The sequence below is a fragment of the Ictidomys tridecemlineatus genome, chromosome 2, assembly GCF_052094955.1.
Source record: "Ictidomys tridecemlineatus isolate mIctTri1 chromosome 2, mIctTri1.hap1, whole genome shotgun sequence".
In the NCBI taxonomy this organism is placed as follows: domain Eukaryota; kingdom Metazoa; phylum Chordata; class Mammalia; order Rodentia; family Sciuridae; genus Ictidomys; species Ictidomys tridecemlineatus.
The window spans coordinates 188,994,294-189,019,596 of NC_135478.1; the positions used below are offsets into that span (position 1 = coordinate 188,994,294).

General features: G+C 38.8%; 1 protein-coding gene and 1 long non-coding RNA gene across 3 annotated transcripts in view; one reads left to right on the top strand and one right to left on the bottom strand.

Moving 5' to 3' along the window:
• Positions 1–25,303, top strand: part of LOC144375429 (uncharacterized) — a 183,993-nt gene that overhangs the window by 116,751 nt on the left and 41,939 nt on the right. The window lies entirely within an intron of this gene.
• Cav1 (caveolin 1) overlaps positions 1–25,303 on the bottom strand; it is a 32,692-nt gene that overhangs the window by 2,435 nt on the left and 4,954 nt on the right. The gene's annotated exons all lie outside the window — the stretch shown is intronic.

Here is a 25,303-nt window from a genome sequence, read left to right on the forward strand (position 1 = left end):
AGCTAAGTGGAGCTTAATAGCATTTTAATATGTTCCCCAGGTATTATTTTACCATACCAAAGGTTGAAAACTACTACTGCTCTCAGAACAACCAAGTGGATGTGATTAAATATCTTGCTTAAAATTCAAACCCAGTGACATGGATAAGGTCACTGGGAACTCAGTAAAATACAAAGAACATGATTAATTAGTTTGGAATTAATTTATGACTCTTCAAACACCATTAGCAGAGTTCCTTCAGGAAATGAGATCATTGTGAGCTTCGAGGCACTGAAAAGTCCTCATGGGATGGTGAGCCTTGAACAGGGCTTGGGAAGTGGGGTATGATTTGGAGAGGAAGGAAGAAGGGCCTTGGAGATGTTGTGAGCGAGATCCCAGGAAATAGCAAGGGTGAGGACAGGGAGCACCACAGTCAGAGTAGAATGATGTGGTCAAGCCTGGAAAGACAGGTTGAGGCAGGACTTCATACTGTGAGGTCTACTGAGGACGTCGGACAGAGCAGGGAAGCACAGCCTCCGTCAGTGCAAGGCAGAGAGACTGAAGCAACACCCAAAGTTGGGGACAGTAGGGTCGAGCTGGAAAATGGCCATAAAAACAAACAAATAAACAAAGGAAAGAAAAGAAGGGATTCCAGGGATATTGAGGGAAGAGTTCATACGACTTAGTTACTTCAAAGAGGTGGGTGGGACTCACATGAGCTTTGAGCTTCTGATCTGAGGACAGAGGCGACGTTAAGTAGTACATTAGAAAAAGAAGGTAGTCAAAAAAAAAAAAAAGGTGGGGGGGAAGGAAAAAAATATAATCAGAGGTTCACTTTTGAATTAAATAAACTAAGAGTGAAGTTTTGGATAATGAAAGATATGATTATCAGTGTTCCACACCTAATGAATCCTATAGATGTCCTTTCGGGTGGGCTTTAGGAAGTAAGGAGATGAGTTTGCAGTTGCAGGAAACTTAGAGCCAGTAAATTCTTTTCTAATGCATCATCTGCATGGATGTATTCTGGGGTTTCAAATCCATCAGAGATGGTAGCTTATTGGCATTTGGTAAAAGAAGAAGGGCAAAGGCCACTTAAGCACACAGCAAAGGAGGAACTCAGAATAAAAACTTTTTTAATAGTATCCTCTTGTGGGTACCTGATCACCTATGCAATTAGTTTTTAGAATTTGTATTAACTAAACTAGAATTAACTAACGCAGAATTAAAAACAAAATTATCAACAGAAATGTAGGGCAGCACCAGCCCAGTTACTTGTGGGTGGCAGCTATAGGAAGGGATCTAATGTAATCTGGAATCCAAACAAGTCAATGAGATCCAGCCAAGCTCAGGATTAGGGAATGAGGACTTGGATGACTCTAAAGAGCTGCTCAGTGCCAAAGAGTCACCTTTGATTCAACACAATAAAATGTCTTTTGGAAAAAGTACATGATGCTTACCAATTTTGAAGCTTCATTTTCTAGAACATTCTGTTTCTTGATCTATTGCCCAATTTCCTAATAGTGTAATATGCAGAAATGGTATGGTTATAATTCTGTACATGAAGTTAAATAGATTTGTTATCATTCTAATATTTCTTGTCCATTTTGATCAGATTTTTTATATATTTTTACTTTTTTTTACTTGTGTTTTTTAAAAGGTTGTAGGAAACGTGGCAGATTGGATCAACATTTTAATGATATTTCTATGCAACTTTGATAATTGTCTGTAATGAGGTTTTGTTCTGACACTGCATTCTTCCCAAAGTTTTAAACATTTTCATTTTTTATGAAATTATTTTGTAAGAGAATTTAATGAAGTCAAAATTAATGTATTAGAAGATCTTTCTTGACATGGGGTCACAGGATGAGCAATGGTGGTTCACAAATACCCTGAGATGGGTATAGAAATTTTGAGTGTAGAAAGTGAAAAGGAGCATTACTTTTATTACAGAATAAAGCAAACTACCAAAGAAAGCTAAGAAGTGGTTTACTGGAGAGAGGCAATTCCTTGTTTCTACAAAACAGACTCTCAGCAACTCTGCATTGAGAGTCTCTTGCAAGGAAAGGAATCATTCCTAACATTTGCTGACTGGTTATTAGAATCAACTGTTCTTGATATAACTCATAGAAAGTCTACAATAAATTATTTCCATTTCATAAAAAGTGTGAGGTTTCAAATGTTAATGAATTTCATAGGCAAATAAGAAGCTTAAATCTGGTCTAAAATAAACCACTGCTTTGGTTAATACCACACTTTACAAAAACATTTTTTCATGTTTTCTCTAAGGTAAGCATGGTATTTCATAGTAATTTAAAGGCACACAGATTTTTTTTAAAAAAAGAATTTGCTGGATTTAACCCTTTTGGTACTAATAATCCTTCTAGCATGACCTCTGAGGACAGTATTACACCATGTACACAAATAATCCATGTCATATAAACATATTCAGTTTTTGAAGACATCTATGAACATATGAGGATACAAAATATTTCTTGACAATAATTTTTCCAAACATAAATATAAATACTTCTTTCAATGATCATATTGGAAATTCAAATGCTTTCTTTTAAGTTACTTAGTAAACGTTGGGGTATCTGTATTTTCAGTACTTTCCAGAAAGAGTTAGTGAGCATCATTTGTCTCAAAAACCCAAGTGAATTTAGAGCAGGTCTCCAGGGCTAGACAGCAATAAGACCAAAATAACATGTTATATAAATATATTCAGTTAGTTGCTGCTTTTGCCTTGAAAATTTAAGGTAGTTTAAAACAATATTAAAAGTACAGCTGGAAAAATAAAGCAAAGCAGCCTGAAGAGACACAATGAAGATAGAGGGAAAGCTTGATTTCACTCTACCTCCTTTTCCACACCAGTAACAGTAGGTTTCTGTGAAGAGTGCAGGAGGGAATGCACATGAACTACTCAATATGGGTACAGTGCATTGCAGTATACAAAATGCCCAGTAAGTAGCAATGTTAACAGTTACTTGCCCTGGATGCCTAGGTTTTTTAATGGACAATTATAATAAGAGAGATTCTCAGTTGCAAAGCACACAATAGGTTAGAATTCAACCCATAACTGACTCAAGACCACTAACTTGCATCTGCAATCATCTTCATCTCAGTCCTCTGAGACACCTGTCATTATTCCCCATTTTACAGATGAAAGTACTGAGGGAGGTTAAGAAATTGCTCAATATCACCCAGATGCTAAGCAACAAAGCTTAGACTTGGCATATTTCAAGTCTCCACCTTTTGCTTCTGTATCCCTAGGGCCCTTACAATGATCCTCATGGCTTAAATTTCACCCAGCTAGATGGGTTTCCTAAAACATCACATTTTTTATTATTAAAAGAATGACTCTTGCTAATATTTCCACCTTAAGTCAGGACATCTAGTATCTAGGATGTTTTGCAGTTGTGGTGCTGATCTGCACAGTATGTTCTCACAATCCTGGGCACTGAGCCAGGGACTCTCACTCTAATTGGCAGATATGGAAACTGAGGCACAGGATGATTAAAATGGGCCAGACATTCTCAAGGTCCCAAGTGAGTCAGTGGAAAAGCTGAAATTAGAATTCACAATTCCCAGGCCCACGTCCAGCCTTCTACACCACATTGTTTCCTTAGGAACTCATTCCACCCTCTCCATGTACCTTCTCTGCCTATCCCATTCATTTCTCTACTTTCTCATACATGTATTGTCCTTAAGGCATGGACTTGAAAGGTATCTCTGCACGAGCTTAAGAGTACTATTCTTTTCACAATGTAAACACAGGCATATTTGTACATCACCTAAAGTGAAGAAGACTGGGAAGAATATTTTTAGAAATATTTTCATTGTACATTTTGATTTGCATTCAAAATGCACTGAACCCAATAAAGTTCTTCTAACTGAAGACTTATGTCATCAAAGGCAGTTCCAAATCCCACCTCAATCAAAGCACAGTTATTTCAGCAGGTTCATAAATATTTAAAGCTAAAAGGATTCTTAAAGAAGTGGAGTCCTGTTTGAGACAGAGAAACTGATGACCACAGCTGTCACATGGCTGAGTTAAGGATACCTTCCCATTTAAATGCAGACCCAGGATTGGAACTTAGGCTCAGGAACTCTCCTGCTGCTGTCCTACATATGCCCCAACAGTCTTGCTGCTATGTTCTATGGACCACGTGAAAGGAAGCTAGGTTTGCATCTGAACTTCAACATCATCTTGCTCTCAAGAGATCCCACAGGTCTATCTGTTGAGTGATTGATAGTGCCTCTTTTTGCCAGTCCCCAGTGTGTTCATTGCCTTATGTGCAGCATCAGTTTGATTAATCTCTCATCAAAACAATCATGATAAGTTCTGTTTCCTAAGGGACTCATTCCAGTTGCCTACAAGTTGCCCCTGGAGAAGTTCTTTCTGTTCACTGAGATCTGGAGCACAACAAGAATTAGAAAGGTGCTTAAAAAAAAAAAAAACATAACCCAACAGGTGTAGATTCCTATAATTTCTCAGAATGAGAATAGGATGCCTCCAATGAAGCTGAGCTGCTCTTCCCAAGAACTGATTTTCTGTTTCACAGTCTATGGAACAAGTGCTCTTCTGGCAAGAATCATTATGCAGACCTAAAGACCAAAAGCATGAACGTGCTTCAGTGGTATTTTTGTCTCAATAGATGCTTTATAAGGAGTCAACAGTTTATATTACTAGATTTTTATAAATGATGTCAAATACCTTTGTACAGCACTGGCTTATGATGCTTCAATTTCAGAAACATAAGTTAACAAAAAAATCTAGCAGCAGATGTCAAGAAAAGCAATCTGTCTTGTTGTGTTTTGATAATACTTGGCTTGTGCAGTAAATCTCAGAAGATTTCATCCTGTTAAATGTTATCTGAAGGCAATATTTTAAAACAGTTTATATGTACACAGGATTAAAAGAATCACAGTCATTTTTTAATCTCAAAATATGGACATTTTATTTCTGAATAAGGAATTTTCAAGAAGGAAACTTTAAATAAATCTAAGATTTCAGACACAGTGATGCTTACACATTCTGTTTCTATAGGTAAATATCTTTTCAGTTTCAGTGGAAACTGTGATTGTGTTGGAACATATGAAATGTATTATATTAGAACATAATTAAACATTTTTGGGCTGCACTGAATATATAGAACATATTTTAAAAATACTCAAAATATTTATTGAAGACTATCTGCCAGCATTTATAGTCCCATTTCTGTGCTACATATTCCTAATTGACTCAGGTAATTGGAATAATCCTTTGATCTCATAGGAAATCATGGCTGGTTTATACTTCACATTGTCACTTAGTCCTTTTGATGAATCATTGGTTCAGTGTAGACATGGGACTTTATTATGACCAATGAGATTTTCAGAGGAAGTCTAGTGGGTGGGACTTGCTTCCTTATGAAAAGAGGCTTTTTGCACCCCTCCCCTTTTTTTACTAAGAATTGGGTGTGCTGCCTGGATGAAGAAAGTCATCTTGTGACCATGAGGTGACTTTTTTGTATGGTTAAAAGGATAAGAGATTAGAAGAATTGCAGCTTTTGTGATTATCAAGATACTAAAATAATGCAGCAATGTGGGTCCCCTGACTTCTTAAGTGACACATGCACACTTATTTTTAGTTACCTGTGGCTGGAACTACTCCTAGAGCACCCTTTCCAGTTGGTTAACATAGTGTACTCCTCTCCTTGTTTAGAAATATGGGTCCCATTTCTGACCTCATCATTTCCTTCCAACACTACTGACTCTTTCCTCACAATAAGCTGTCTAATCTGTATCAGGACATGTTTGCTTTACATAGTTTTAGGAAAGCATGAGTAGGCTAACAAACTATGTGTGAAACTGTTTAATATATATATTTTTTTCATCTAGAAAAGTACATTTAAATGTGTTAGGCAGCATCTAAGAAATGTCTCGATGATTCCCTTTCCTGGAATTCATGCCCTGTGTAAAGCCCTCCCCTTGAATGTGGGCTAGAATTAGTGATTTACTTATCAGTAATAAAACATGGCGATTGCAATGGGGTGTCACCTCCAAGATGACATTACAAATGTCTGGGTATCTGTCTTGCTTGCTGTCCAGTTTATTCTGCTGGAAGCTGCCATGATGATACCCTGTGGAGTGGTCCATGTGGAGAGGAAGTAATGGAAGCCAACAGCCATGGAGTCACCAAGGCCCTCAGTGCTACCGCCTAACAGGAACTGAATCCACTATGTGAGGGAGCCCTGGCATAGTAAATCCTCTCTCAACTCTCCTTTGAGAGGACCCCAGCCCTGACACTTGGATTGTAGCCCTATGAGAGACCCTGAGCAACTACTCAGCCAAGTCATGCTGATTCCTGATGCACAAAACATATATGATGATGAATGCTTGTCATTCTATGTCACACAATTTTGGGGATAAATTTGTTATGCAGCTAGCTAGAGACAAAAAATAGAATTACAAAACAAATCACTTTGATTATCATTTCTTATTTTCTATTTTATGTGCTTACAGAAAAGATCTGAAGCAAAGTCTGGAAATAAAAGGACACATAGTATTTTCAACTTTCTATAATTCACACCAAACTTAATATTAGAAAAAATTTAGGCTATTTTCTAGTGTTTGTGTAGCACTTTTCACCCATATACCTCAAACAACTTGGTTTTATAACCAGATATGCTGCAAGAATTAAGAGCCACCTCCATCTAGAAAATTTATCACCAAATCTAGGCTCTTAAATATATTGCTCCTGAATGCATAATATAAGGTTCTTACTTCTCAGGAATTCTTGGCAAGAAAATTGTGTGACAAAAGAACCAGACAAGGAAGGATGTATGTTAAAAATGCAGATTCTCAGGCTTCACTTGAGACTCAACTCAGCCTCTCTGGGGTGGGGCCTGCAGATCTGTATTTTTAACAAGATTTTTCTCCTTTTTCATGCAGTAAACTATGCTAGTGTATGCCATGGCTTTTAGGATTTAATGACAGTTCCTTTTTGTCTATGCCACTCTCTCTACTCCATGCCTCACAGCCCTGGGTTTCTTCCTGCTTCTTCCCGGGACATCATTGTGTGCTGGATGGCATCTGGATTCTAATGGACAAAGGAATGGAAATGCTCTTGGGAAAGTTTTTCCTCATTTCAACCTACAAATGTTTGTTATTGGACAAGGATAAATGACCATTATTTATTATGAAAAACACTCAGACAATAGAATTCCTAAAATAAATAATGATTTATTTTCATTATTCTATACCCAGTATAAACAAATGCATGTTTTTAAAAATCAAATATGTATTTCTAAAATCCTAATGTATGTACTAAACCCAGTCAAATGGAGAGAGGGTCTAAATCAATTTCCAATTCCTTTCTCTGTTCCCACACATATTTCCAACATGTTGAGCTGCCTTTGAAGCTGATGGAATAAATGTTGTGCAGGAGTGTGTGGGTGCAGGGAGCGTTGAGAAACAGCACAATTAAATGTTACCAGAACACAAGAACTTTGCTCTAAAACCCATGTGTTCTCAGGGACGAACTTTACTGGGCCAAACTGGCACTGTTGGGGAGAGACTGCTGTGTTCTTACAGCTTGTACTGAAAGCAGGAGGCCTGGAATGAATTGTTCATCCCTGGGAGTACAGAGATCTCAGTGTGATCCACCCGAAGTTTTAGGAAGGATAGAAGTCTGAGGTAGGAACATTGATATGTGTTCTTGGACTTGAAGGCTGGCTACCTTGAAGTGGTAGATACTAGGCTACTTCATCCTACAGAAGATGGCTTCTTAGGGAGGAAGTGAGAAGGATCCTTTGCTAACCAGGGCTTCAAATAGAAGAGGGCAGAAAGGTGGGTATTTATCTATCTCTGTAAGCGAGTGAAAAGTTTTGGAGTGGGAGATGTAGGATGTGGAGGAAGCTGCAGTCACAGGCCTGGGCCTCCCACTTGGGCCCAGTATGTCTCCCTTTGGACTGAGTTGTTTCTTGTTGCTTCTCAGTCATCATGGAGGCTTGGAATAATATTTTACATTTATAATGCCCAATTTCCCTTGTCTGCTTCTCTTTACAAACTTAAGAAGTTCTAGGTTATCTTCACAATACGAATGGTGTGCAGGCTCTTATTTCCCACTAAGACTATGGAAAGGTCACAAGTAATATATGTGACTAGAACAAGACCAGGACTTAGAGCAGAGCCTGTGTCTATTGAAACTATCTGCTGTCTTCCATAATGCTTAGCAGTGCCATGTACATGGGAATTAGCAAATAAACATTTCTTGGTTGCATCATATTTTTTTTGAAAAGATGAAGGGATACGTGGCATTTCACTAATCATATTATCTCTTAAGAATTCTTTGCCAGGTATCACAAATGTAATTTTATTTATCTTTTTATTTTTTAGATCCTTTTTTATTCCAAATGACTTTCTTGTTCACCGTAGTTTTATACCATCACCATTCTCAACAGGAAATAGAGGTTGGAGACTTGGTCAGCCTGGGAAGCCCACACACAGAGAAGCACATGATTTAAGCTCAACGTGTCACCTTTAAGGAAAAATGATTTTGAAAATACAGATTAAAGTATGTCTTTAACTTGGTTAGGTTTTGTGCCAGTGATCTGAATAATTATGATCGTGTAGCCCTGGCCTGAAAGCACTGGATTGTGAGGAGGATGGAGCCCCAGGGAGGAGGTAGAAGCAGCAGCCAGGCCCAGTCCTGTTGGGGAAGGTCTAAGGAAAGACAGTGAACTTGTCCTTTGGTGCCTTTAGCCTCCACTTTTCTTCACATCTTCTGTGTGTGTATGTGTGTGTGTGTCTGTGTGCACGCGCGTGCACACAAAGGCATGTCTGTATGCATGCATGTGACCTACTGTGGGCAGAGAGGTCCATAGGGAACATGTTACTTTAGAATGAATTTAGGTGCCTCTCTTCAATCTTGTGCAGGGAAAGCAGAGGATCCTCTCTAGTTATCTTTTTGTGTCATTAATGGGCTGCAGGCAACAGTGTGGTGTATATACTCTGGGGCAAGAGAATTTTTCAGAGGTCTTGGAATTGCAATAATTTACATTATTAAGTGCTATATGTCTCTAAGATGTGAATACCTAGAAGATAGGTCCTATTTTGTCCATTTTACAAAATGGACAAAAACCCCCAAATGTTGTTCTATTACTTGCACCCAGACTTCCCAACCAAACTAACAGAAAATGCATCTCCTGAATTATCAGTTGACTGTTTCCACAGGAAAGGGCGTGTGGTCAGGCAGGAGGAAGAAGGAAGGGGCTATTCTCAACCCTCCACTTTTAGCTTTACTTCCCTATGACCTCACTCTTCTCTGGCCAGGACCATTGGATCATTTGACTTTGACCTTATTCTTGGGACAATGGTTCTCAAACATTATTAGCGTATTGAAGAATTTTCTGAAGATACCTGTTAAAATATAGATTCCTGGACCTTGAGTTTGAATCAGTTGTCTGAGGATAGGATCCAAGTAGCTGTCCCTCCTTCCCTCTATGATCTGGATCTTAAATGATCCCAAAGGCTCACAGGCTAAAGGCTTGGGGGCCAAATTGAAGTGCTATTTGGAGTGGTGAAACCTTGAGGAGCTAGAGGCTACTGTGAGGAAGTTAGGCCCTTGAAGAGTGGGGAATCCCACTCCTCTCCTCTTTTTCTTTGCCTCCTGGCCACCATGAGGTGAACAACCTCCTCTACCACATGCTTCCCACCATGATATATTGTGCTGCCACAGCCCCCAAGCCACAAGTCCAAGTGACAATGGAGTAAAATCACTGAAATCTGAGCCCCAAATAAACCTTTTCTCCTTTAAGTTATTTATCCCAGTTATTTTGTCACAGCGATGGAAAGCTAACTAACGCATTTCCCCATAAGGACACTTTGAGAAATGAAGTTTAGCCTAGGTTTCATTCTCTGCTAGGCAAAAGCACCTACAAAATCTGATACCCAGATCTGAGTGAGTATGATACATGACTGTCTTGCTTTTGAAAGGACTTAGAAATGCCATATGAGCTCTTGGTTAACAGCGTAGAGCTGAGTTTGAATTCCTGCTCTGCAGTGCTCTCTTAGATAAATGACTAACCATTTTGTGCCTTGGTTTCTTATTTGTAAAAATGTGAATAAAATGGTACCAGCTTCCTAGGGCTGGACTGAATTTTATATGTGTTAGCTTATGTAAACTGTTTAGAACAATGTCTGCGACACCAGGAGTTCTGGCCCAAGAGCCCTGGCCAGGAGTAGTAGGGAAATGTCAGGCACTTCAGTAACAGTACTGGGAAGATGGAGAAGATATTGTGGAAAAGAACCTTTTGGCATTCTTAAAACTCTTCCACATAGGTGGCTTCTTATTTTGTGTTCTGCTTTTAAATGAGCAAGAAGAATTAGTTTACCACCAGCAAGTCAATTAGCCCTCTAGAGTTTGATACCATGAAGTACACAGTAGCCAACTATGCCTCAGGGCAGAAGATGCTTTGGTGAATGAGTGCACACATGTGTCAGAGAAACTGATGGCAATACCAAATATATGGGCTCTCTTTGTTTTGGATTCTCTCTCTCTCTCTCTCTCTCTCTCTCTCTCTCTCTCTCTCTCTCTCTCTCTCTATCTTTTCTTTTTATCTTGTTTCTTTCTTCTTTTCCTCTGCAGGCAGACATCAGATTTCTCCATATTTTTCTTTTCTTAGGAGGGAGTATGAATTATTCTGGGGTTCAGAACACACTTTGAAAATTGAAGCTGAATATCTCTGTTCTGATAACATGGATACACCTTCCTAGTTTTATATCCTATTTTGCTTTGAATTGTGTTGCTGCCACAGCTCTATTGAAGTCCTAATCCCCACTGATCATGTGACTTTATTTGTTCACATGGTCATTATGGATGTCATTTGTTAAGATGACATTATACTGAGTAAGGTGGGCCTTTACTTACTATGACTGGAATTCTTTTTTTTTTTTTTTTTTATTTTTTTTTATTGTTGGTCGTTCAAAACATTACATCTAATTTGATATATTTCACAGTTTGATTCAAAAGGGTTATAAACTCCCATTTTTACCCCATATATGACTGGAATTCTTATGAGAAGATGGCTATATGAAAACACAGAGGAGAAGACCATGTGACAACTGAGGCAGAGAATGGAGTAGTGATCCCAGGCATGCCAAAGGTCATGAAGCTAAGAGACGAGGAAGAGTCCTCCATAAGTTTCAGAGGGAGTGTGGCCCTGATGACCTCAAGATTCTGGAGTTCTGGGCATCCAAATGATGAGACCAAAAGTCTCTGTGGCTCTTAGATACCCAGTGTGTGACATTTTGGAGGGAAGCCCCAGGTGATGTATACAGATCCCCTTTGAAGTTGCTTGAACCTATCTTCATTGAAAGGGTTTTGGGGTTCCAGAGTATTTTTATGCCTCTTCCTGCAGGCTGCCCACCCTTTCTTAGGACAATCCTGGGTGGGAATCTAAAGCTATACTTGGTGTACTGTACACCAGCTGAGCAGGAGCCTTCTTTGGGAACTTGGTCCCTCTTGTCCGCACAACTTCGAGTTTTCATTATCACGAAAAATGTCCCTTTGTAGATGAATCCGTACGAAGCAGGCTGCACATCTCTGGATTCCTTCTTCTTTTCTTTCTTTTTCTTCTTTTTTTCCTCCACAGCCTTCTGGTATCTATTTGGTGGCACTTGTTGATGTTGAGTGTCACCAAACAAGTGACATAGAACAGAACAGTGTAAAAATAGGCTGAGCGAGGGCCAGCGATAGGAACATGGAGTTTTGGTGATGAGTCAGTGAACTTGGAGAGAGAGAAGTGATACCTTGGTGGCACTTGTCTTTGCCATCCTTGAAGAGGAATAACTATGGCCCTTCAGAGTATTGAAGGTTCTGTCCCAGGGAGAAAATCCTGCCTCGTGTAATGCATGGAAATCTTTTTTTTGTTGTTGTTTTCTAAATATGCAATTAAGGGATTCATCCAGAAGTCTGGTTTGCTCACTGAATTCTGTGTTTACACTTAGGAGTTTGTTATTCTTTAACCCTCTGGGCATGTCATAGACAGATATGAATGATTACCACACTGAAGAAAATATAAGCTGTATTTTATCAGAGACACAAGAAATGAAAATATCTTCACTATTTTCAAGCTACACATTGGTCTGCAATCACGTTTCTTTGAACCGGAGCTTTTTAAACACCATTAACATCTTTCGGTTTCTACATTACACTTCCTGGTCACAGAGGTTGCTTCCTACCATTCAGTTAAGTGAAACTAGGGTTGCTAACAGCATTTGTCTTACCTCATTGCTGGGATATTTTTCCCTGCAGTGCTTCGAGTCTGTTTATTAAACAAATAGAAAATAAATGAAATAAATCTCTGAACACTGCGTGGAAAGAGGAGATAGGATATATACCAGGGCTCTTGCCATGTCTAAGCAAGGATAAGCTTGGTCCATTGTACAAGACTATCTGATATTCCTTGTAAGGTGACTATTAGGACACAGTCCACAACTTCTACAGTACAGTTTCTTAACCTGGGCACTATTGGCATTTGGGGCCAGACAATCCTTTGTTGTTAGTGAATGAGCAAAGGGTCACTGTGCTGTGTGGACTCTATAATGATTATCAGCCTCTCTGGCCTCTACTCACTGGATGTCAGTCGCATCTTCCAAATTATGACACTAAAAATGTCTCAGCACTGTCACATGTCCTCTTGGAGGGGAGGCAAAATTGCACCTGGTTGAGAACCCTGCTCTAGAAAATCATAATATGATGTAATGAGACAGGACCCTATGTTTAGAAATACCTAGATCCTAGAATGATTTCTTATGTTTCACAGGGACTTTGGGCTTACACTACAGTGACCCTATTCATTCATTCATTCATTCATTCATTCATTCATTCAATATTTGGAATGTGCCTACTCTTTGGGGATGTTATAAGTTAGATGAGAAGGCAGGACCAACTCAGGGTTGAAGGGCTGGCTATGTCTATGTTTTCACAAGACAGTGCAAAAAAAAACAAAGATGGCTTTTGGCTTTTCAAGCTCACTCAGGAATCATTACCATGGAGGGCAGGATCCTCGGTCTGGGATGCATTCCCTTATTTTTTAAAAAAAATATTTTTAGTTTTAGGTGGTCACAATGCCTTTATTTTATTCATTTATTTTTATATGGTGCTGAGGATGGAACCCAGGGCCTCATATGTGCTAGGCTAGTGCTCTACCACTAAGCCACAACCTCAGCAACATTCCCTTATTTTTAATGTAAGAGATGGAGTCATTTCCTTTTTAATTTTTTTTAATTAGTTATACATGCCTGGCTTCACAAATCACTGCCTTCTAGAATTATGACTGGAATCTTGAATATTCTCTCAGGACAATGTCGCAAGCCCTTTCCTGCCTCAGAGTTACCCTCTTGTTCTAGGTTTGGCTTGGAACACTCCTGCAATGTTCCAAGCCATTTCTCCTCACCTGGCTAACTCTGAGTTATTTGTAATATCTTAACCTAAATGTTCTTTTCTTCACATCTTTTTTTCTAACTCCCACCCTCTTTTCTCACCTGGACCTTTCCTTTGTCTGGCCTATCACATATGTGATATATTTTTGATTGTGTGTGGTTATTATTTCTGTTAACAAATACATTTATGAAATGTAGTAGTACTAAGTGAATATTGCTGAGTAAATGAATGGCTTAGTGAATGCAGCCATTTGCTACGTTATCTCTTTCTTCCATTTACAAGAGCACCATCCCGATAATATCTCCTTTAGGGAAGAGAGCTCTGAATGTGTTCTTCTCTGGCTCAAGGATTAATAATTCATTCCTTGATTGTATCTATTTTGTCTAACCCAGGGATGATTTTCATAAAAGAATGAATAAAGGGTGACTAATCACAAGGAAGATAGACTACAAATTTTGCTTATCATAAAATTTGTATTCAAACCTACAGATTTTTGACACAGCTTTGCTCTAAGAGATGATAGGTTCCAAAGAGTGTGCAGGAGGCCTGGAATTCAGACATCATGTTTACCTTCAGCATCACACAGCTGGGATGCTAAGTGATGTGATTAAAATCATACAGCGCCCTAAAGGCCAAACTTTATATGGGTCAGAGAGAAACAAACTTTACAGCTGTGCAATGGGAAAATGTGACTCAAAGTAATAGTGCTTCTGCCTGGTCGCTCTTAGTCATCTGATCCTATTGCTCACAGATGGGCTGTTAAAAGAACTTCATGAACATGGCCACATGATCTAGGTGAATTTGACAACTGTCAAATTTTCTATTAGTTAGACTTTTTTCACCTGAGCATTTTCTATTAGTTAGACTTTTTTTCAAACTATTGCTCTAATTGAAGTTGCAAGTAATTACACATTTCTTTGTTATGTGAATTAGGTGATTTGGCGGATTGCAAAAACAATAAAAATACTGCAAGTTTGTAGCCAGCTTTGGAACTGACTTTCTGGTCCTCTTGGAACTTAAACCTTCAATTTGGAGGCAAGGGCAATAAAAGGAAAGACCACACAGTACTGAGCCTAGATCAGAGGAGGAAATGGACTCCAGTGCTTGATCTTCTTTAGTGTCAAATGCTCACTTGTGGTACATTTGCATGCAGAGGTCCATCTGTAAGCTCAGTATTTCAAAGATGATTTAATTAAATCCCACAATCTGAATATTAAAAATGAGGAATGCCAACCAGTAAAATGTAGGAAAATAGTAATAAAAATGCCATTGAGGAGAAGTCCTGTCATTCTCCCTGTGTGGGTCCAATGCACTTTTATGCTTCCATCTTTTATGAACACTGGTCCAGAGGAATCCAGTTTAGAAATGAAAGCAACTTGGAGATTATATACCTCTACATTTTGATTGCTGTGAGTGAAGACACTGCTGTCTAGGGAGTACACATGACTTTTCAAGGTCCAAGGTAATCCTGGAGATCTGGCCCAAGAGGGGACTAAAATTCAGATTCACTCTGAGGCTCAGTTTCCCTATCTGTTCTGAGGAGTGATCCACATCAGTAAAGTACTTCCCAATGACATGGTGTCGCTTCTCTGCCAGGTACTAGACAGATGAGTGACACCTTCCTGTCCCTGAGTTCCCCAGAACTGCTGGCACAGCAGGGATTTTGCAGCACCATTAGGAGAAAAACCAGTGCCTATTGCGAGCTTCATTTCCAGTATCCCTGATGCATGAACACAGGTATGCCAAGTGGGTGGGTTGAACCAGCAGAACTTTTTCTTGTGGAGAATAAAAAGAACAGGGAAAGATAAGGGAAAAACAACAGAGCTGGATCACAAAGGTGATATGAGCTTTATTCTATATACAAAGTATCTTTCATGCAGTTGCTACAGGAGAGTTCCAGAAATTATGTTTCAATAGGAATCTGACAAATATCAAATTCCAATGAAAATGCTAAGACCACCCCTTGCCCCATGAGGACGTAATAAAGTAATAATTACACCCCACTGTGGCTCTTATTATCCTGAAGGTCTTATCATGATACAGTTTTATTATTTATTTATCATTAAATTATTATTATTTTATCAAATTATTATTATTATTATTTATTTTATTATTAATTTATTATTAAGAAATTCTGACTGAGAGTCTACACCAAATTGAATTCTGGCTTTATATTTGCAGTACCTGGGAGCTAAAAAATTTAAAATATAAGAATCTAGGTCCCACCATAGACAATTACATCAGAATTTCTAGGGATAGGTATGCACAGCAGTATTTGAAAATGTTCCCCAGATGATGTGCAGGCAGGATGAGGAGCCCCTAGTCTAAATTTGCAGAATGGCCACCCTTTGCAGAAACCACATCTCTCATGAGTTTATATCACAATGGGGTTTATACAAGCTGCAGAGTCCTGTGAATATGTAGTGTGTAGGAGGAGTGGATGGGCAGGCTTGCCATAAAGATAACGTTTCATGCTGACCTTTCGGTACATACAATGCATGTATTTTTCAGCATTCTTGTTTCCAATGTTTACCACTAACATTCTGAACTGCTGATTAAAACAGTGCTACATCAACTCTCCTTTGCACCCTTCAAACCAGTTATCCTGCTGGATTAGAGAAAAGTGTTCATATACTTCATGAGAGTGTGTGTAAGGGTTGCTATAGACTGAATAATAACTGGTAGAAGTGTTGCAGAGTTGTACACATAAGGAAGTTAACACTCAACACCAAACAACCTCTTTTGACTTTTTCTTGATTAATTACTCGTGTTAATTGAAAGAATTTTCCCCACATAACAGTACTTTTTTTTTTTAAGTTCTTATCCTGAATGGTGACTGTGTCAGAGCAATGTTTTCTTGTAAATCTTGCGATACCCTGGCAATAACCAAAGGCAGTTGTTGGTCTGGTCCACATTCCTTTGCAACCCTTGCAACAAGTCATCTAGACAAGCAGTGTTACCCCAGTGCCACGTGGGGATTTCTCTCTCTTTATCACCTGCACTTTGCTCTCCCCAGGGCTTCTCCAGAATCTCTGCCTTCTCATAATTTCAAAACAGAAGCCCATTTATAATGAGTCTGAAGATAGCAAGTTGGAGAACCTTGTGTGTTACATTATTTTTTAGATTCTTCATTGTTTTCTTTAAAATATCAGTAGCTGGGCTCTGGAGTATGTGCTTGTAGTCTCAGCTAAACAGAAGGCTGAGGATCACAAATTTGAGACCAGCAACTTAGTGAGATACTGTCTCAAAATAAAATTTAAAAAAGGAATGAGAGTGTATCTCAGTGGTAGGAGCACCTCTGGATTCAATCCCTGGTATTGTAAAAATAAATAAATGAATTAGTTAAATAAATAAAGTATTATTCAATTATAGAGATTAATGTTTAAGAACAATGACAAACTTAGTTTGGGTTTCCCATTGTCTAAGGGCTGTGCAGTGGGGATTCATCTAAGTATGTATTTACAATAGTGCTTTTCAACCCAGAGATCTTGGTCGTTTGGGGGCTGTGGAATTATTACAAAGAGTTTCCTTTTCTATTATATTCATCAGGTATCTTGGTTTTCTACATTATAGGCTTTCTCCAAAATGACATTCATCTCTTGATATTTTCTTATTTTTTATGTTCATCTATTTATTTCCTACTTAGTATCTATATATTTTATTTCTAATTCTTTAATATTACTGCAATCTGTATGGGTTTTCATCTTATTTTTAATGGGCTATTTATAATTCATAAGTCACTTTGATATTATTTTTATCATAGATGTTAACAAGGTCATGTTAATTGGTGTCATTTGTAAGTTGAGAGTCCTCTTAACTTGTTCACTCCAGTCTCTGATAAAATATTAAATGCGCTAGGACTGTGGTCCTGGCTGTATGTTAAAAACCAAGTCACACCTAAAACTGACATTACCCATCGTCACTCTTTTCTGATGACCACTTCCTAGTCCTACCTATTCTTAACTGAATAACAACCCAGATATTTATACTTAGCCTGTTGATAGGGAAACTATTTGAGGTCAAATCTTTGAGTCTTACTTGTATACACATTATAGTGAATCCATTGCTATCATAGGAGAATAGAGAAAGAAGCCTTCTGGGAAAAGAGCTAACATTCATTTCAGTTGGCACAGACATCAGTAATAAATGAAAGTTATCTGATCCCTTCTAGAGACACTTAAATGTTTTGCCTGCCTTGTTTTTCTTGTCTTTTTTTCCCTAAGAAGAGATCTGAGATCTGTAAGAGACCACCTTGGAGGTGGAAAGAAGCCTCCCAGCAAGTAAAAATCTCAGATGTCTGTGTACTTAACATTTAGAAGTAGTAAAGCCAAAGAGAAAGAAGAAGTGTGCATTTTCCAAAACGGTTTTCTCCCTCAGGTATGGAAGAGTTTGGAATTTTCTTTAGCGCTGTCGCCTAATCTAGTCATTTCTCTGAATCTTGCCATTTTGGAGGGATAGTGGATTCCATTAGGGAGTCCTTCCATCCTTTTATGGCCAGTGAGTTCTCAGGTGGCCTGAGATCCATCCCCAGCCTGCACACATCTCATTCTAGTCTCACTAGATGGACAATGCTAAGCCACAGTGGATGGCATCCTGGGAATTTACCACAGATACTCAAGAGATTAGCTTTATCTTCCAGGGCCCCAGGAGCTTATTACCAGAAGGCTGAAGAGAGATGTACTTGGGTCTTCTTAAGACTGGGGATTTAAAAACAATTTAAAAAATGAATATTCTAAATATATAACACACACGAGCATGCTTTTTCCCTTATGCAAGTAGAGTGAATGTTCTTTATATTTTTATTTATGGTTTGGATTTTTAAAAAGTCTTTAAATATGGCCAAAAGAGAGAAAAAAAGCAAAGGAAATGATTCAATAATGTAGTCTATTGAGCCCTTTTGTTCATTTACAAAGCAATTGCAGAGTGTTGATTCAATTCAGACTCCATTTTCTGAAGGCTACCTCCATGGGATCCTGGGTTCTCCTGTGGGCACTGGGCAGCTACAGAGTAAAGAAAAATTGTCCCACTAGGAAGGACATGTGCAGAAGTAGGGAGGGAAGGGGGAAAGAGGAAAGTGGATAATGAAGGACAATAAAGCAGAATAGTTGGATAAATGCTATAGCCAAGATAAAATCCAAATGTAGTGGGGAAAAAATAGAAGAGATGACTGATTCTGAGGAGGCCCAGATAGCAGAGACCAGCTGGTAGATGGCCGTGGCTTCGACAGTAGGACTCATGACCTGCTCTGTGACTGATGAGGAATCCATGCTTTCTAAATACTGGTTGAGTCCATGGCCCTACCCCCCTTAATGCCCCCAATCTCATCTAAATACTGGTCGAGTGTATTCTCTGAACAGTGCATGGGAATGACCCACATTCTCAGACCTTCATAACTAGACAAATAAAAGCTAATCCAGGGCTGGGGTTGTGGCTCAGTGGTAGAGCACTTGCCTCATATGTGTGAGACACTGGGTTCAATTCTGAGCACCACATATAAATAAATGAAAAAAGTAAACGTCCATCAACAACTAAAAAACATATTTAAAAAAAGCAAACCCAAAGTCGTTGGGTGGATCAGCGGCACGTCACAATTTCTCTTCCTATTTTAAAAGCCTGATTCTCAGGATCAAGTGAAGAAGAAAGTGTTGTTGAGATAACAAATATTGTTAGTGATGAAATCTGGTGGATACAATTCTCGTTCCCTGACACATTTTGGTAGGCTCATTTCTACCCCTGTATCAGTGCTAATAATGTAGAAAAGGCAAGCAGTGAGTTATGATTGATGGAACTTTTCAATTATTCTTCTGAGAGATTAATGATGCGTTATGAAATGCTCTGTTCAGTCTGTCTTTGCTTCTGGTGTTTGTTTTTTAGAACAAATATGTAATTTCTAGGGAGGAAGTCTTGGAGAAACTGCTTGAGGGATTCAACAGGCTTTTCTCTCACCAGCAGAGAACTAAGGTTTCCCCCCAATTGCTTCCTGTTTTTACAATGGAAGGTTTGGTGGCAAGAATGTCTGTAGAAACTGAACTGACAAACTGAGTACATTCAAAGAAGCTGATTAGTTCCTGTTGGGACCTGCTGTGTTCCCTCACATTTACCCTCCCTGCAATCCTGCATGATCAGCCCCACCCCAGATGCCTGGACCAATCAGGGTGATCTGGGCCCTTTAAAGAGATAGGTAATTCAGTGTCATTTAATAATTTATCTAGTTCCTCTTCTCATCCCTGAGACACACCCCTACTGTATACCCCATTCTGGTCTTTGGAACTTATCTTCCCAGCCTCTATTTTCCTTGACATCTGGGGTTTAACGTTGGTCTTTCTCCTCCTTCCCCACCTACCTGCTAGGATGTGGAGTCGGATTCTAGGCTCACAAACCTGTTTCTCCCAACACAAACCATGGTGGGAATCCCTGCTGCCATTTGCTGCCTGATGAATGTGAGAGCAGCGGTACCTCTTTCCGCAATCTGGACTGTGCCTCATTACAGGGAGTTATGGTCAAGAAGCCGGGCTTTCGAATTTCACTGTCTGAGTTCAAACCCTGCTTCCCCCACTTTCTACCTGTATAATTGAGCAACTTGCTAAGCCTAAGTTTCCAAACCTGCAAAATGAATAGGATGGTGATGCTAGTAATAGTACCCAGCACATGGGGCCACTGAAGGAGTCATTAAATAACCTGTGTTACCAACCCAGCCTGTAGGAAGTGTTGCAGGAAGCATCCCACGTCCTGTCTCACCCCACTTGCATGGCTAACATCATACACTGAAGCTGGCCATTGAACAGCTGTATCCCTTCTGGACACTCCTTGTCCCAGAAACCCCTCAGGGGGTCACTGCTGCCTACAAAGAGACAAATGCCTTGGCTGGGCAAAGGAGGTCTTTGCTGATCTGGTTCCCACTTGTGTCCCTGACATAGTCACTCTGACCTGCTGCTAATATTCAGCATGTGCCAGGCTCCCTTATCTTTCTGGTTGCTCCTGCTGCTCTTTCCACTGGGATCCCTTTCTTTGTGGATATATGTTTGGCTTTGAAGCTGAGAACTCTCTGCCTTGTGCCCACTTGGGGCCCATCTTTTAGTTACACGATCTTATTCAGATTTATTTACATGCATGTTTCCTCACTAAATTCTAAACCCTATGGGGAGTAGGAGCTGTAATTTAACTACTCAGTCTATACCTGAGTCTGATCAGGTCCTTGAACATGGCAGCAGTGTATAAAGAAATGAAAGAGGTTGAGTCCTGGAGTTAGTATGTGTGTAGCCCAGTCCAGCACAAAGCAGATGTCAGGCCAGGGACAAGGACCTCATGAAACTTCCTTCATCTTTGCTTCTTTGCTTCCCAATCTTCTACTTTTTCACTGTTTGGGCTCAGAATCTTTTCATTACTCATTGTAAATGAGAAAATGTGATTGTGTTTGATAGCTGTGACATATATGACCCAGTGCAATCTCTAGACACCATTTATCATTTAACATAAAATCCATCAATGTCCATCAGTATTGCAATGGCCTTACTTGGATCAGAAAAGGTTTATATACTGAATGCAATTCAGCTTTTAAAAGTTTAACTTTTAAATTGCTATGAAATAGAATATTAAGCACATATAGTCGCCATCAAAATTCACTTAAACCACCTCAGAATTAAAAAATGCCTGGCTCTTAATTGCCAAAACAGCTAACAATGGTTAAGAGAAAACTTGGTTGGTTGTGTATTTTGGAATATTTACTTCCCTGTCATGAAATAATTACCAAACAAGAGACATTATCTCAAGATTCAATAAAGAAAACAAGATGTATTTTATATCTGAAACATCAACACGTTTCCTGTGAGAGGCAGGAAATATGTATTCTGTGCAGGTGTAAATCTGTTCTACCAACTAATTCCCTTGGTAGTTGCATAGTACATGGATCATGCAGATTTCCTTTAAGACAGAACACTTCCCCCACAGTGAACAATGGTTCATGTGAAAGCATGCCATTTTGTTTCCTGGACTCACTGAAAAAAAAATAGTTAAAACTATTTTAAACATTTTAATCTTTGATCGAGTAGCTGACAAATATGAGATGGAAGGATGTCAGTCTTATTAACCCTGTGTTTCAGGGAAAGAAACTAAGGGTGGAGGGTAGAGTAGACAGCCTGATTGCTGTGATGAAACATCCATCCGAGAGGGTAGCACTAGAGAATGAGGTGGGGAAGAAAGAGGCATGTCGTGCCTGGTATGTGGAAATTCTGTAGCTTCTTGCTAAAAATGAGTGTGAGTAGAGATTTCTGGTGTGCTCCAAGTGCGACAATCAGTAACAGGTCATTCATTGCCAATCCACTTGTGACCATTATTTTTTCTTCCAAACTGTGACACCTCTGAATGTGAAAGGGACACTATGGGAGTTACTTGGTGCCTATATGGAACAACCTAGAATATATGGCCACCCTACTCCTCAGTCACCCTGAGGCTTCAAGCCTGCAGTTGGCTTTAAGCCCAAATGGCCTAAGAGATGGAGGACCATTGAGCAAGATTGATTTGGGAGCCCTTCATGTTGTTTCAAAACTCTCTGGAGGATTTAAAATAGTCCAACCCTCAAGCCATGTTCTGGCAGGGCATACAGCTATATCTCTACCATATGACTCATCTGTTCTCTTAGAGTGGAATCCACCAGGGTGTGTATCTTTAAACCAACTTGGTACAATAATTTCTAAATCTACATGACTACACTTAAGTGTCATCATTTAAAGAATGATCATTTGAAGCTCTGAAAAATAAAGATAATCAGAGTCCACTCTAGATCTTCCAATCTAATAGATCTGGGGGAGGCCCCTGCATCCATATTTTTTAAAACTTCTTTGGCCATTCTGATTCCTAGAAAAATGTAAGAATCCTCTTGGGTTTGTAAAGAGGTTATAAACAGGTTTAAAAAGGCTGCAAATTTCAAATTGTCAACAGGAAGATAAAATGTTGATTAGAAGAAAAAGTATTTTTTTCTTTTAATAAGCATGGATGCATGTCACTATTGACTAAATTTGAATACAGAAGAGAAAATATTAGAGGAACTGAAATGTTTCCCACAATTTAATTACAATTTTTATAGAACTAAATTAGGAGCAAATTGTTTAAAATAATAGAGGTTTCTTATTTTGCTTTGTTCACTGGCATAAACCATCCTCTAAGTTCTGCTCTTTCCCCACTGCAAACACTGGCTAGAGGACCACAGGTCAGTGCACAGAGTCTCTTCTCTCAGGGACCAGCTGTCTCTGGCATTTCATTATAGAAAACTGATTTTTAAAGTAGGGCAAACTAAAAAGCAGTCTCATTTGGAGTATGAAAGTGTTGGCTATTCTGTAGAATTGAGTGGGCAGGATGCATAAGCAGGCAGCTTTTTGAAATTACTGGACTTTCCAGGTGCTGCTCACTATTGCAGCTGTTCATATTTTAACTCTCTTAAAATGTAGCCAACAGCCTGTTAACTGAAAGAATATCTTGCATCATGAACCTTTTCATAATTGAAGGATATTTGGTGTACCTTGTCTTAAATTCTAATAAATAGTATGAAATTATACTTAGTTAAAAATCAAAATTGAGCTAATTCCTCACTGTTTTTCCAGAGTTAAGAGAGAGAGAAAAAGTTTTTTTCTTTTAATAAGCATGGATGCATGTTCTTATTGATTAAAGTGGAAAGCATGTCTGATGCTTAAGAATAAATGATGTCCTCCATTGCATTGTCATTCTTAGCTCAGTAATGTGAAAACAATCTCCTACCAAAGATGACCATGGTATTTTATAGGCAGGGGATTCTGAATTTCCTGCATGATTTCTTGTGTGACAGAATATCAATTTCCATCTTGAGAAGTTATCTCCTAAACAAACAAACAAGCAAGCAAAACCAATGCCAATTCCAACAGAAGAGAATATTAACATGGTGCCAAGGACTTTGATACAATCTGATATTTTAAATCATATGCTTTGGGGATAAGAATATAAAATAAACATAATTTTATAAGAGATGATAATGCCGGCATTAATCACCAAATTCTGTAGAACATGTTTCAGTTGAAAGGAAACATAGAGGCATTAGGTTATTATGTTAAAATCAAAATTGATCTGATTGCCTTGTAGCATAGCATGCACCCTTCCTCCGTGGCTAAGGAATATTTTGGGGGACCTGATATGGTGCCTTCCGCCTGTAATCCCAGCAACTCAGGAGGCTAAGACAAGAGGATCACAAGTTCAAGGTTAGCCCCAGTAATTTACTAAAGCTCTAAGTAATTTAGTGAGATCTTGTCTCAAAAAAGAAACTAAAAAGGACTGCAGATGTAGCTAAGTGGTAAAGAACCTCTGGGTTTAATCCCCCGTACAAAAAGAAAAACGAATATTTTTTGTCTGTATGCTTAAGAATCATTACATTCAAGCTTTATAAAATAAACTTACATATTTTTATTTTTCAACAAAGACCTCCTCCCAGATGTTCTGATTTGTCTCAGTGCTAATCTCAGACTCATCAAAACTCATTTCTCCCTATGACAATAATCCATGATGAATCAATCACGGATTGTCAATTCTTCCTTCATGATATACTTTGAAATAACTGTTTTGAGCAGTAACTTTGAAAAAAGTGGCTAAAATTTTAAGCTGCATTAGCTCTTAACTTCTATTAAGGTCAAAAAGGAGGAATTGGAGGCCAGACTGATAACCACTATGTTCTCTAAAATTCTTAAAATGCTTATAGGGTTCAATTCTCAATGCATGCCCTAACCTTTTCATCTCACATCTGGATCCTGGTACAACTGTAGATGCTCCTCCAATTACCATGGGGTTCCATAAATCCATTGTAAGTCCAAAGTGTCATAAGTTTAAAATGTATTTAACACATCTAACATACCAAGTGTCTTTTTTTTTTTTTTTTTTTTTTTAGCCACATAGTACACTGTAGAATATCTGTCATTTCCCCTTGTGGTCTTATGGCTGACTGGGAGCTGTGGCTCACTGCCACTGCCCAATATCACAAGAGAGCACTGTACTACATTTTGCTAGCCTGGGAAAAGGTCAAAATTCGAAGTACACTTTCTACTGAATGTGTGTTGCTTTCACACCATTAGAAAGTCAAATAATCACGTTGAACTATTATAATCAGGGACCATCTGGACATCTTGACTCCTTTGCTTATCCAGAATGGTAATCTTTCATCATCTCCTTTGTCTTCATGAGCATCATCTTCCAAAAAGCCCACCTTCATCATGCCAAACCTGGGCGTGACATATTCTAGAGTTTCTCACATCTGATGTGAGAAAGTTCAAACGCCATAAATACTGGCTTCAGTACTCTGCCAGTTGTCCCGGATCAATCCTTTTATTTTTATCACCTACCCCTCTGTCACATAAATTCCCAAAATCCAATCAAAATGGGTTACCAAAACTTCCCTGTGTGTGACATTTCTATCGCCATGCCTGATCACTTAGATTGGCGTCTTCTGATTGGCTCATCTATTTGCATTCCATCTATTCCCCACAACCCAACTCAGACTGAACCTCTTTTGTGCCCCCCTCCATTAAACCATCTACAGTGCATTCTCTGCACCCATTACCCTGTTCACAGCAGGGTCCAACATTTACTATCAATACCATTCACTGAATATCAATACTGAATATTGCATAATATTCAGTATTATTTACTTTTGATTTATTGTAGTATGTCTCTGGTCTGTTTCTAAAATGATAATGAGAAGGCTTACAGTCGAGATCTAATAAAACAATATGCCAGTTATAAAAGAAAGTGAAAACACAAAAACACATGTGGAAGAGGGTAACATGGGTTAATAAAATTTTAAATCTAGCTATGTCAAGGCAAAACTAAAGGACCCGTTGTTATTTGGTAGAGACTTATCATTGTGATTGGGAGTATCATTTC